This window comes from Eretmochelys imbricata, chromosome 12 (assembly GCF_965152235.1).
Source record: "Eretmochelys imbricata isolate rEreImb1 chromosome 12, rEreImb1.hap1, whole genome shotgun sequence".
NCBI classification, from domain to species: Eukaryota; Metazoa; Chordata; order Testudines; family Cheloniidae; genus Eretmochelys; species Eretmochelys imbricata.
In genome coordinates this window covers 5,016,214-5,030,173 of record NC_135583.1, presented here as the reverse complement: position 1 = coordinate 5,030,173, position 13,960 = coordinate 5,016,214, and the positions used below count along the sequence as shown (strand labels likewise).

At 45.4% G+C, this 13,960-nt stretch overlaps 1 protein-coding gene across 12 annotated transcripts in view; it reads right to left on the bottom strand.

The window, feature by feature from the left end:
* The window catches only part of NUTF2 (nuclear transport factor 2), a 52,595-nt gene extending 40,853 nt beyond the window's left edge, over window positions 1-11,742 (bottom strand). For 3 of the 12 annotated variants that reach the window (XM_077831558.1, XM_077831562.1, XM_077831563.1), the window contains exon 1: window positions 10,972-11,059. The gene's annotated coding sequence lies outside the window, so the exon portion shown is untranslated. Of the gene's footprint in view, window positions 1-8,082; window positions 8,221-9,051; window positions 9,160-10,971; window positions 11,070-11,301; window positions 11,322-11,634 lie in introns of those variants that run through there. The other 9 variants (XM_077831564.1, XM_077831572.1, XM_077831567.1 and 6 more) reach the window with 8 other exon arrangements.
* Window positions 11,743-13,960: the final 2,218 nt, after the last annotated feature.

Below are 13,960 nucleotides of genomic sequence, written 5' to 3'. Positions count from 1 at the left end.
TTTTGTGAATACAGACTAACACGGCTGTTACTCTGAAATCTTAGATATGGGTAATTCCAGAACCTGCAAAAGTTTAAGAGTTAGGAAAAGGGGGATCTTTGGGATTTGGGGAGAGACTAGTTTGTACATTCTGACCAGTAACACTGTTTTACCTGCATACTGAAGCACACCCAAAAACAGTCTCTACAGTCTCTTTCCTGCAGGAAATGTAGAGAACCTCAGAATATTTAATGGTTATTTTTAGCTTTTTAGAGTACGCTAGAGTAGCCCTCCAGTAATAAAAATCCTACAGTATTGTCTGAAATGCTAAGCAAAGCTAGCATTTAAATATAAACAATGTGGAAGTATTTAACTTCAATTGTTAATGAATACCAGATCCTGTAAGAGTTTATAGTTGACCATTCAGACGGAATCCAGGGATAGTCAACTGCAAAACTTGCCCAGTGCAGAATCATCAAATTCAGTCACCAAAGCCACATGAAGTCATACATGTCAGAGCAAAATTTTAGTCAATTCTTTGATTCAGAGGAGGCCAATGAAGAGGAAACAGACAGCCTAAAATGGAATATTCTGGCCACTGCATCTAAGTCACTACTACAGACTGCAAGCTGCTTAGTAGGAATAGCAGCAACTGAAGAATTGAGAGAGGTATTCCTAGAAAATTAGGCAGCACCATTTCCTCAAACTACGCAGAGTTCTATTTACTGAACTGATTTAAAACAAGCCAGAGTAACCGCAGATGAAAACACTGCAACTAGGAAAGGACTATTTTAGGTTTTCTATACATTGCCCCAAAGCAAACATTCTTTAAGAACGGAGGAACTTTCCATTATGCGCACATACTTATTAACAAAATTACTTAAATAATAATAGTACTAACGTCAATCTTATCGGCACAACATTCCAACAAAAATAATGTCCTGGAAGTTCTAATGTTTAGTCGCAGGTATCTGCCTTTTCAGGCCTTTCTATGGGCCTGGGAAAACTCGTATTCTATAAGGAAACACCCTTTGATTGGTTCCTTTTTCTCATTCCCCTGCCTCCCGAAGAAGGGCAACCAATCACAGTTGCTGAACAGGATTGTTTAGGTACGCTGTAGCTGGCAGGAATGCAGGTGATCCTGCTCTGATTCCCAAGCCTGTGGTGGGGAGAGAAAAAAAGGCAGTTCCCACAGGTACCAACTGCAACCCTTGGCCTGAAGAGTGAAGAGCTAGGTGCAAGAACCAAAACCCACCAATACATACACCGTTTCCCCCTCCCCACCCCCACTGCTGCAGGAGTAAGTGGTAGAAGACTTCTGAAAGTTAAGATGTAGAAAATTAAATGCTGAGGTTTGCTGTATGGGGGGAGCTGAGAATGGAATGCTCAGCTGGGAACAGGATGTAAAATGGCAGCATTGGGAGGAAAGAGAATTAAGCACTTGGTTAGGAAGGGGAAGCCAAAAAATTAATTGAATGAAAAATTAGAAAGGGTTCAGAAGAGAGGTGCAAGAATTATCTGAGGTTCAGAAAACCTGCCTTATAGCAAGAAACTTTAGATGCGCCATCTATTTAGTTTGTCCAGGAGAAGGTTAAGAGACAATTTGATCATAGTCTAAAAGTACACAGGGAGAAGATTTCTGATACTTTAGGGTTCTTTAATCTAGCAAAGACAATGAAATGCAGTGGCTGAAAGCTGAATCTAGACAAATTCAGAATAAAAATAAAAATAGGATGAATATTTTAATAGTATGGGTAAGGAACCACTGAAATAACTGACCTATGCACTTGGTGGATTCTCTCTCACTTGTAGTCTTTAAACAGAGACTGAGGTCTCTTTTGAAAAGATATGCTCAAGGTCATCCACAAGTTAGTGGGCTTGATACAGAAATCAGTGGGTGACATTTTTTGCTTATGGACTTTTGGCAGATGTGTGGCTGCCAGTAAGCCACATGCATTAGAAGACCATATAGAAAGGAGCTGCTAGTCGCAGTCTTGACACCATCATAGAGAAAGTCTTCCTAGATTGGGGTGGGCAAACTATGGCCCACAAGCCGTTTTAATCCAGCCCTCGAGCTCCTGCTGGGGAGCAAGGTCTGGGGCTTGCCCTGCTCCAGCACTCCAGCCAGGGAGCAGGGTTGTGGGCCGCTCTGTGCGGCTTCTGGAAGCAGTGGCGTGGCATGGCCCGCCTCTGGCTCCTTCACATAGGGGCAGCCCCCGCTCCAAGCACTGCCCCCCACAGCTCCCAATGGCCAGGAACTGCACCTTATGGGAGCTGCGGGAGCGGCGCCTGAACACATGGCAGCGTGCAGAGCCGCCTGGCCGCACAGGAGCTGGAGGGGGGACATGCCGCTGCTTCTGGGAGCTGCTTGAGGTAAGCGCCGCCTGGAGCCTGCACCCATGAGCCATGCCCCCAGACCCTGCCCCAGCCCTGATCCCCCTCCTACCCTCTAAACTCCTCAGTCTCAGCCCAGAGCCCCCTCCTGCACCCCAAACCCATCATCCTCAGCCTCACTCCAGAGCCTGCACCCTCAGCCGGAGCCCTCACCCCTCCCATGCCCCAATCCCCTGCCCCAGCCTGGAGCCCCCTCCCGCAACCTGAACTCCTCATTTCTGGCCCCACCCCGGAGCTCACACCCCCAGCCAGAGCCCTCACCCCCTCCCACACCCCAGCCCTAATTTTGTGAGCATTCATGGCCCGCTAGAATGGCCTGTACCCAGATGTGGCCCTCAGACCAAAGTTTGCCCACTCCTGTCCTAGATGCTTTCCCAGGATAGTCATGAGCAGCTAAGTGGCTTAGAAACATTATTGTCTGTGGAAAGGGTGTGGCTACCTGCTCATTTTCAATGAGCCTTAGGCTATATCTCAGGACCGTGGTAAGTCAACCTACCCTGCGCAACTCCAGCTACATGAATTATGTAGCTGGAGTCGATGTACCTTAGGTCGAGTTACCGCGGGGTCTACACTGCAGGGTGTCGACAGGAGAAACTCTCCCGTCAACTTACTTTACTCTTCTCATCAGGGGTAGAGTACAGTGGTTGACTAGAGAGTGATCTGCTATCGATTCGGTCGGTCTTCACTAGACCTACTAAATCGACTGCCGGTGGATTGATCTCAGAGCATCGATCCCAGCTATAGTATAGATGTAGCCAGGGCCACAAGGCTATATAGCTACTGTTTGACTTAAAAGTATTTTAAAGAAATATAATTCATGTTCAAGGACCTACGGAGTTAACATCTGATCATGAGGACCTCAGACTTGTCATCTTCAGGAAAGGATGGAAGTTCTTCCTTCACCTCAGACAAACTATGAGATAACATGTTTAGATCCCAAAAAGATACTTTATATGGTGTATGTAGGCTTGGAAGGATTAGATTTATATTGGTAAAGCAAGTAAATTTAAACATTTTCACACACAAACCGACACAAATATTTCCATCAATAATACTCGAAATTTACAGATGGGCAGAATAAGAAAAATGTTGCTTGAGAACTGAAGAGTTTGATTTAAAGATATTTACCAGGGATGTTGGCAATTTGTGTTTTAACAGTTCTAAAACTTTAACTTTATGAACCTCAATGTTTGTCATTAAGGTATTATTGTCTGACATCCCCATAATTTCCCACAATGTGAAAATGAAAATCGATAAAAAATACAAAAAAATGCTTAAAATAAGCATTGATCTTAGCTGTCAAAATTCTAAAAATATGAAGATTGAATTCTGCAATGCCTAGGTATTTGTAATTGGTCTGTGCAATTCACTCTTGCAGAAGATTGTCAAGACAAATATTATGACAGTTAAAAAAAAAGAGGATTGGAAAACTAGTTATTAACATCTCTAACTATGGAAGCTAAGATTGATATGTAATTAATTCTTATATATCAAGGTGTAAACTGAGTACCTGTAGAGACTTCTCTTCAGTGGACATGGAGAACAGCCCTTAACATATTTGAAGATTTATCAGGTCCCGCCCTCAGTCTTCATGTCCTTCTCCTAGACTCCTCCCCAAAAATCATTACTAAACAGCCAGCTAGACTTATTATTGGGTGAGGATTACTTTTATTCTTTCGAGGCTCAGCAATGTGTAGATAAAATCAGTCAATATTCATTTAAATTTTACTAAAACCAAAAGTTTTCTTCATAGTTGTATAGTCTTGGTGGCTGCTACAAAAGATGTTAAAAAGGAAATCTGCCTAAATACCAAATTCTCTCTCAACACTGGGAACTGCAGCTCAAGTTTGGCATTATTTAAAAAACAAACAAACAAAAAAACCAAAAAAAAACCCCCACACATGTAAACTTATCCCATTATCTAGTTGTGGAGATACTAGTATTTAATTGGTGACAGGTTTCAGTGGTAGCCGTGTTAGTCTATCAGCCAAAAAAAAAAAAGGGCAGGGGTAGGGGGAGTCCTTGTGGCACCTTAGAGACTAATAAAGTTATTTAGGCATAAGATTTCGTGGGCTAGATCCCTCTTCATCAGATGTATGAAGTAAAAGATACAAGAGCAGGTATAAATACATGAAATGATGTAGGTTGCTTTACCAAGTGTTAGGTCAGTCTAACGATCAATTAACAGCAGAATATCAAGGGAGGAGAAATAACTTTTGAAGTGGTAAGAGAGTGGCCCATTACAGACAGTTGAGAAGAAGGCGTGAGTAACAGTAGAGAGAAATTGGGGAAATTAAGTTTAGGTTTTGTAATGACCCAACCACTCCCAGTCTTTATTCAGGCCTAATCAGTTGGTATCTAGTTTGAAAATTAATTCCAGTTCTGCAGCTTCATGTTGTAGTCTGTTTTTGAAGAATTGCAACTTTGAGGTCTGTTATTGAGTGACCAGAGAGATCGGAGTGTTCTCCTACTGGTTTTTGAATGTTATGATTCCTGATATCAGATTTGTGTCCATTTATTTACTATTTACCTACAAGTCTTTACAAAAAGAACACAAGGAATTGTTGCTGGACAGTAACTCTTCCCAGAACCGGAGGAATCCGAGGTACATACTATCCCAGAAGGAGCAGGTTGTTGCAGTGATATATTTAACTTTCAAGTAGCAGTTCTGCAACCACTCTCTCCATTTCTTACCACATAGGTAATTGTTTTGTTCCAATGGGATATTCCAATCTAATATGCTATATATGCCACAAATCCACACACATCACATAGAACTCAGCCAACTTGATGCAGGAGTGACTGGGTAAAATACTACAGCCTGAGCTATTATGCAGGAGGTCAGACCAGATTATCGGAATAGGTATTACGGCCAGAAAGGACCATTAAGAGAATTTCTGCTCCATTTGAGAACATATAAATACATTGCTCTTACAGTACATTTTTTTTGCAATTGTTTACAAAAGACAGCAGCAGCTATTGAAGTTCGCTGCTTTTATCAGGGCAAGCAGCTTCCTTCTCAGATCACACGAGAAACAAAGAAAACACACATGTGCACGCATGCTCTCGTTCAGTCAGAAAATACACATCTGGTCCTAGTTCAAGACTACCTGAACCTGTTATTTCTGTCCATGATACAGCCACTCAACCAGCCTCAGCTGAATTTACTCCACTCTCCATGGGTACAGGATCTCTGCTAAAACAGTGTAGCACTAACTGGACTACCCAAATATTGTAACAATACCTGAAGTCTAAAAATGCCAGATTTTGCCTTGCTCTGAACTCTCCAAATATGAGGCTCTTGCCATTTCTGTTCCCAATTCTCTTATTCTCCACTACCCCAGACCCCAATGCTCAGCTCCTTTTGCGTCTTTTCTGTGACACAAATCACACAGGCAATATGAGGCACAGCGCTCCATGATGCACACGAGTAAAGTACCTTAGGCCTTATCTGCACTTAAGATTTGCCGCTTTAACTAGGCTAGTATAGTCCCCAGGGTGGACACAGTTATACCAATATAGCTTATTCTAGTTTGGCAAAACAAAATAAGCTATACTGGTATAACTGCATCTACACTAGGACTTTTACTGGCATAACTATGTCAACAACAAAAAAACAACTCACAGTTTACTAAAAGTTATGCCAGAAAATTTTTTAAGTTTAGACCAGACCTACCAGATCATGGAGGGGAAGTGGGGCGGGAGGTAGCATTGCTGAGTAGCATAGAAGGAAAACAATGTCAAATTCATAAATAACCGAAAAGAAAGTAGAACTGGGAGAGAAATTAATTTAAAGTGATAAGCAGTTATACCAGTGGTGCCCAACTTTTCCTGTTGTGCCCCCCTTACCAGTAATGGAATCTGTCTGCACCTCCCTCCATTACAGCAGTTGGTTCAGCAGAGGAGCTTGGGCTGAAGGCAAAGCTGAGGGCAGAACTGGGAATGCCGGAGAAGCTGAGACTAGAGACGGAGCCAGGCCCCACCGTGTCCCCTCCGAACATTCCTCCATGCCCCCTAGGAGGGGAATGTCCCACACTTTGGGGATCATTGAGTTATACTAAACGACAAATAAGCAGGGTTCGTGTGTAACGGATAAAATTTTATGCAGTCTTGAAGTGAGAACAATAGACTATAGAAAAAACAGTATAAAGTAAAATTTATGACACTTCAAATATCAAAATTAGTCTGGTGAAGCATGGTTTGTGTCATTAGAAATAAACATCAAATAGGACCTAGTGAATTTAGTCATTTAAAAAACAAACGCTAATCATATATTCATAGACAAGAGTTGTAAGTGCACTGAAATCACTCCCACTCGTGCCTATATATTGTTTTCAGCATGTGTATTGGTTTGAGAAAGCATCCTGTACGTGGATGAAAGCCACAACCTTAAGTACAGTTTATAACTTTACTTTCTTGTATTTTTCTGCAAGTAACCTGCTCTTCATGCTCTAGCTAGACTATATATTTTAATCTGCTCCAGTAATTCAACCATTGTGGAAAATGATAAGAAATCTTGATTTATTAAGAACAAAAGAATGGCCATACTGGCTCAGACCAATGGCCCATCTAGCCCAGTATCCTGTCTGCGGACAGTGGCCAGTGCCAAGTGCTTCAGAGGGAATGAACAGAACAGGCAATCAAATGATCCATCCTATCATCTACTCTGAGTTTCTGGCAATGGATGACTAGTTCTCTCAGACTACCAATGATCAAGAAATAGTTTAGACTTTTACCACTTATGGCCATTTAAATGGGCTTTTCTCAGCAGTTTCTCTTTTTAAGAGGAGATTATTCACATAGAGATAATTAGAATCATAGAATCATAGAATATCAGGGTTGGAAGGGACCCCTGAAGGTCATCTAGTCCAACCCCCTGCTCGAAGCAGGACCAATTCCCAGTTAAATCAAGTATTAAAAATTAAATTAAGTATCAGTTTCTGCCCTGAAACACAAACGTGTAGTGTACTAACATGTGGTGGTCCAATTAGTATTTTATTTCAGCTGAACTACTATTGAATCTAGTCATCCATAAAGCAATCTGTATACAAAGGGAAAACTGACTCAGTTAAATCTGGTTAGGTACAGTGGATCTAATACAGGGATGCAATATTTTGATATTACCAGTATGTTTTAAAATATTAACATCTTATCACAATTCAGTTTTTACAATTGCATAAGACTCCAATCCAGATTAAACTTCCAAGTGCAGTTCATCAAGAGAGTGCAAGGAAAAACTTGCTTTAAAAAAGGCAGTTCTACCAAGAACTGGTAAGCTACTTCTGAAAATGTTTCTCATGACAATTTATAAATACACTCAGTCAACTCGAATATTTGAAAACATTTTGGTCTTCGTGTCATAACCTGTCAGACAGTAATAGTCCCAGTCAGGGATACAGTAAAGGAGAAAGCCTAACAACTCATTTTCTAGGCCCTGGATGCTGGCTCTCGTCTAATCCTAAAAAGACGAGAGGTTCTGTTGCTATGGCCAGCTGGGAGGTAGCCTTGTATTCATGAAGGACGTTACAGTTACAATCTCCTCCTAATGAGTTTGTTTCATCTCCAGTACAGAGACAGCTCTCAGTGTAATGCACACTTACACAGTAAGATATGAATAGCCATCTGCCATAACAACATTTGAATCATTCATCTGTGAAACAGAGGATAATATGGCTATGAAAGAGAATAAAACAAGGTACCAGAATTTACCTCCTTGGTTTGGGGAGCTGACATTCACATTGAGTGCTCTCCTAGCTAGAATCTGTAGAGTCCTCTTGTCCACTCGCTCTTGCTCTTATACTAGTCTTGAATTTTGCCTCTTTTATTAAGTGTTAGTGGCCTTCTGACAAGTTGTAGGTTAGGCGTTATGAATTTCAGGTTCATCTTTTGTTACTCAACAAAACAAACAATAGATTGCTTCTGATCACATAACATGAATAACTTGAGAAAACCATCCAAGTAAAGACGATGCAAAAAATAGAGCTGTAAATTCAATTTACAGCTCTGACAGCACTTAGTACTTTACATTTGCAAAACACTATACCCATATCCTCACAACATACATGTAGTGCAGGGGTGGGAAAACTTTTTGGCCTGAGGGCCATATCTGGGTGGGGAAATTGTATGAGGGCCATGAATGTAGGGCTGGGGCAGGGGGTTGGGGTGTGGGAGGGAGTGCAGGGTGAGGGAGGGGGTCAGGGCAGGGGGCTCAGGCTCCAGCCCAGCGCCGCTTACTTCGAGCAGCTCTGGGGTGGCAGCGGCATGCAGCAGACCTAAGGCAGGCTCCCTGCCTACCCTGGCAGTGACCAGCATGTCTGGCAGTGGTTCCTAGGGGTGGGATGGGACAGGCGGCTCCGCTGCACACTGCCCTCGCCTGTGGATACCACGCCCGAAGCTCCCATTGGCCGCAGTTCCTGGTTCCCCGTTCCCGCCCCGCAGCTCCCATGGGCCAGGGAAGGGGGGAAGAGAGTATCTGCAGGCGAGGGCAGGGCACAGAGCCCTCTTCCCCACCTTGCAGGGGCCAAAGGGACGTGGTGCCTTAGCCCTGCTGCGCCACAGGGCTGGCAATCCCTTGGGCCAGATTCAGTCCGCTGGCTATAGTTTGCCCTCCCCTGATGTAGTGCAAACATTGTTCCCATCTTACACATGGGAAAAAAAGAAACAGAGAAAGTTACTTGCCCAAGATCTTACAAGTCAGTGACACTGATGGAATTAGTACTCAGGATCGCCTCACTTCCAACACTATGCACCAACTTTCAGATACGGACAGAAATGGAATGCAATACACTGGAAATACCGGAGAGAGAATTATTATAAAGGCATCTCAAGAGGGATAATGAATTATTATGGGTCTAAACAGCAGCTCTCTGAAGAACTATATGTACAGCTGAGTTATTACAAGGACAGGACAGACTACAGTTAAAGCAGCAAGCATTCCTAGATGGAAAAGATTCCAGAAATCTCAATGTAATGCTTTCCAATAGGAAGAGTGTACAAAAAACAATAACTGTAACAAGAACAACAGGGAGTCTGGTGCCACCTTAAAGACTAACAGATTTATTTGGGCATAAGCTTTCGTGGGTAAAAAAATCCACTTCCATATTCACTTTCTCCACAGTAGTCATGATTGTATCGTCCTTTATCAACCCCCCTCAGTCATCTTTCTTCCAAGCTGAACAGACTCTCTTCATGGGGAAGCTGTTCCATACCCCAATCATCTGCTCTTACTATTTCCAATTCTAATATATCCTTTTTGAGATGGGCTGACCAGAACTGCATGCAGTATTCAAAGTGTGGTCATATCATGGGTTTAAATAGTGGCATTATGATATTTTCTGTCTTATTATTGATCCCTAGCCTAATAGTTCTTAATGTTGTTAAAAAAAAAACAAAACTGACTGTTGCTGCACATTGAGCAGATGTTTTCAGAAAGCTATCCATGATGAGTCCAGGATGTCTTTCTTGAGTGATAAAAGCTAACTTAGACTCCATCATTTTGTATGTATAGTTGGGTTTATGTTTCCCAATGTGCATCATTTTGCATTTATTGACACTAAATTTCATCTCCTGTTTTCTTGCCCAGTCACCCAGTTTTGCGAGTTCCCTTTGTAACTCTTCGCAGTCTACTTTGGACCTAATTATCTTGAGTAATTTTGTATTGTCCACAAACTTTGCCACTTCGCTGTTTACTCTTTTTTTTCCAAATCATTTATAAATATGTTGAACAGCACTGGTACCAGTACAGATCCTTAGGATACCCTGCTGTTTACTTCTCTCCACTGCGAAAAATGACCATCTATTCTTAACTTTTCCCCCTTGTCTTTTAACAAGTTACTGATTCATGAGAGGACCTTCTCTCTTATCCCAGCACTCCTTACTTCGCTGAAGAATCATTGGTGAGGGACCCCGTCAAAGGCTTTATAAAATCCCAACTACGCTATATCCACTGGATCCCCCTTGTCCACGTTTGTTGACCCCCTCAAAGAATTTTAATAGATTGGTGAAGCACAACTTCCTTTCACAAAAGCCACCTTGACTCCTCCTCAACAAATCCTGTTCCTGGATGTATCTGATCATTCTGTGCTATAGTTTAACCAGTTGGCCCGGTACTGCAGGCAGGCTTACCGGCCTGTAGTTGCCAGGATCGCCTACAGACCCCTTGTTAAAAGCGGGCGTTACATTATCTGCCCTCCAGCCCCCGGCACAGAGGTACTGCTTCCAGCCACGGGTTTCATACCACACCGAGTAGCTCTGCAGCTTCACAGCGGACATAGTCCAGAGCCGGCCACAGGTGACCAGCCTGGGCTCGGCCCCTGTGGCCAGCGGGGTTGCTGGCAGCGACTCCCGCCGCACTGTGCAGGGGCCCGGCCCGCGCGGCCCCGAGAAGGGCAGCTCCGCGCGGGGCTGGGGCGAGTCACCGCGCTGCCCTGGAGCCCCCGCCCCTCCTGTCAGGGCGCAGCGGGCTGGGCGGGCGGCAGTAGACCGCCGGCTCCCGCTCCCACCGCGCCAAGGCCCGCGGAGCCGCCCCCTCGCCACACCGCGATGCTGCCCGGGCCGGCTCCGGCCCGCAGCTCCGCGCCCGCTGCCCAGCCCGCCTACCTGGGGCCCGCACTCACCGCGCGGCTCCCACGATGGCGGCGGCACCGAGCGCGGCCTGAACCCACTGAGCCGCCTTCCCCCGCGCTCCCCGCCCCGCCCGGGCACGCCCATCACCCCGTGGCACGCCGGGAAAGCGAGTCCTGCCGCAGCCAATAAACAGCCCCGTCTGGGAGCGCGCAGACTACCATTCCCGGCGTGCCACGCGTCACGGCCGCCCACCGACTCCCAGCTTGAATGAAAGGCAACGAAACAACATTCTGCCGTTAGCGCGCTTTAGCCGCAGAGCGTTGTGGGATAGTGGCGGAGCGCGGCGCTGTTGGTTTCCTTTACCTCAAAACTCCGCTCTTGGCGGGACTCGGCCTAGCCCGGCAGCCGCTTGGGGACAGCGCGGGGTCAGCTGCTCTGCGGGGCGAGGGGTCCCCGTGGAGGGCCTGGCCTGGCCGCCCCGCTCTCCTTCGGGGTGGGGCTCAGCTGTCAGCGCCGCCGGCTCCAGCGCTGCCGTACAGGGAGCAGCCGCTCTGGCGGGGCCGGGGCCTAAGAACAGTCGGTCCCCGGTCCCCCTTCCCTTCTGCCCCCTGAGCCCGCACACCCTGATCCGCGGCACTGCCTCCCTCTCTTCCAGCAGCGGCATCACCCTCGCCTTGCAAACCGCTGTACACTCACCCGCCTCCGCGAGGTCCCTGCTCTCCCCGCCACTCCTCCCTGCTCTCTTCTAGTGTCTCTTGAGTCTTGGCGTCACACCTTCCCTCATGCTGCCTTTCGCTGGGACACGCTCCCATTTCTACTTGGCCAAGCAGCCTCTAATATCTCCTTCAGCTCTCTCCTTAAACCCCATCTTCTTCTTCCAGGGGGAAGTGACATCATCTACCATGGTGGTGCTGGTGGCATAGGTTCTGTGCCTCCTAAAATCCATGCACCCCAAAGAAACTAGTCCATTAGTTGCCTAATGGCCACTCCTAAATGGAGGCAAAGACTAGAGAGCTATTTTGTCAAGAAAATTCATCCCAGACTGGAGGGGAAGACATAGTGGTGCCTAATCTTAGAAAGGCAGAAAAAGAAATGGAAAAATACCAACCAAACAGTTAAACAAAGGAACTTTTGCAAGAATTCAAAGCAATGGAAACTGATTTTCGTACTAAATGCCTGGCTGTTAAGGAAAAGAAGAGAGAGCTGATTTTGATGATAGGATAAGGACTTCTGATGTGGGAGTCATGAGAAAGTGGACACAGCGGTCCATCTGCAGTTGTGAGTGAAGCAAGAGGTAAGGAGAAAGGAGGGAAACGGTGCAGATGAAGAATGTTAGAATCAAACGGAAAGTGTGGAAAAGAGAAAACTTGTTTTATTGCTCCAAAGTATTCTTAAAGACTTGCTAAATTTTAACTTAGCAAAAGCTGCAGTGGCCCACTGAGCCCTTTTCTCCCCTCCTGCAGTGGGAAGCTATCCTGTAGACATAATAGTGCAGTGATGCTATTTCAACAGAAAGAGGTAATCATGAAAAAGGTGAGAGAATAAAAATGTCCATACAAGAACATAGTCTGATGTTTTTAGACCTCTTGGCCATGAGTGAGCCAAATGAAGGAATTGGGTAAAGTTATTAAATCAATCTGAAAAATGAACAGATGTGATTTTCCCCATAAAGCTCACCTAACTTTCAAAACAAGAGTTATATTGAAAAATCTGAAAAAGAAATACTCCCTGGGAATGGCAAGTGAAGAAACAATGAGACTGGAAGGGGCAAGGTAGGCCTCTGGCAAATAATGAAGCCCCAAAGGAGAAGAATCTTAAAGCGGGGCAGGGGAAGTATGAACCAACACAACTCCACTGGAAACGTGCACAATTCAGTAAAGTGGCAGACAGCCACTAATGACACATAACAGAGAGGGTTTATAAGAAGGGTTTAGAATTATATGGAAATGAAGAATGCAGAAACAGGTATTTAGAGCTGTGAGGTTCAGGATTTTGAGAAATAATCCAGCCACTGTCTTGGACCTCATGCAAGGAGTGGTCAGAGCTCCCCCAGCCTCCAGGCAGCATAAGGGCCATGAAACCATGGTTTAAGCCCTGAAGATTCCCAGCTTTCCACAGGTCATCCCAGGAGGCTTCTACCTGACTCCTGTTGCAGTGACCGCAACTGGGATGAGACTTTCTTTTCTTTTGTGCTCATGAGTTCTGCCTCCCAGAGCAGTTGGCTGGACAGAGGCAGGACTGTGGCTGAAAGCTGAGGAAGCTAGGGTGCTGCTGGAGTGGGAGAGACAAAAGGAATGGAGCCACAGTGCAGTATTGAATGCAGCAGGCAGCTTCCCTCAGTAAATTCCCAGGCTTGTTAGTGGGCGTCTTTCCCCCTGAAAACATAATCGCATCCCCTGACAATCCCTTGGCTCCTCACAGCTTAGAGCTGGTGACTGCAGGTGGCTGATGCCATCCTTGGGCTGGAAGCCTGGATGAGCAGTGACCTGGGCAGCCAATTTCCTGTTTCTCTCCCTCTGGCTGGGCCACAGGCCCATTCTTCGGATGAAAGGGGGCTCTGTGCTCTCTCCCTGGGCTTTCCCCACAGATCTGCCAAGTCACTAGTTTTTAGATGGAGAGTCCATCAATCTGGTCAACCTTGGTCAACCTGTGGAACTTGTTTTCAGGAGATGTTGTGAAGATCAAAACTATAAGGGGGTTAAAATAAATTAGATAAGTTTACAGAGGATAGGTCTATCAATGGCTGTTAGCCAAGATGGTCAGGGACCCAACCCCATGCTCTGGGTGTCCCTAAACCTCTGACTGCCAGATGCTGGGACTGGATGATAGGTGATGTATCACTCAGGGATTGCCTGTTCTGTTCTTTACCTCTGTAGCACCTGGCATTGGCCACTCTTGGAGTACAGAATCCTAGGCTAGATGGACCATTGATCTGACCCAGTATGGCCATTCTTATGTTCCCTCTCCAGCTCTCCTGCCATGTCGAGCTTTCTGGCTGCCCAACTGAGCTGTGTTCTGTGCC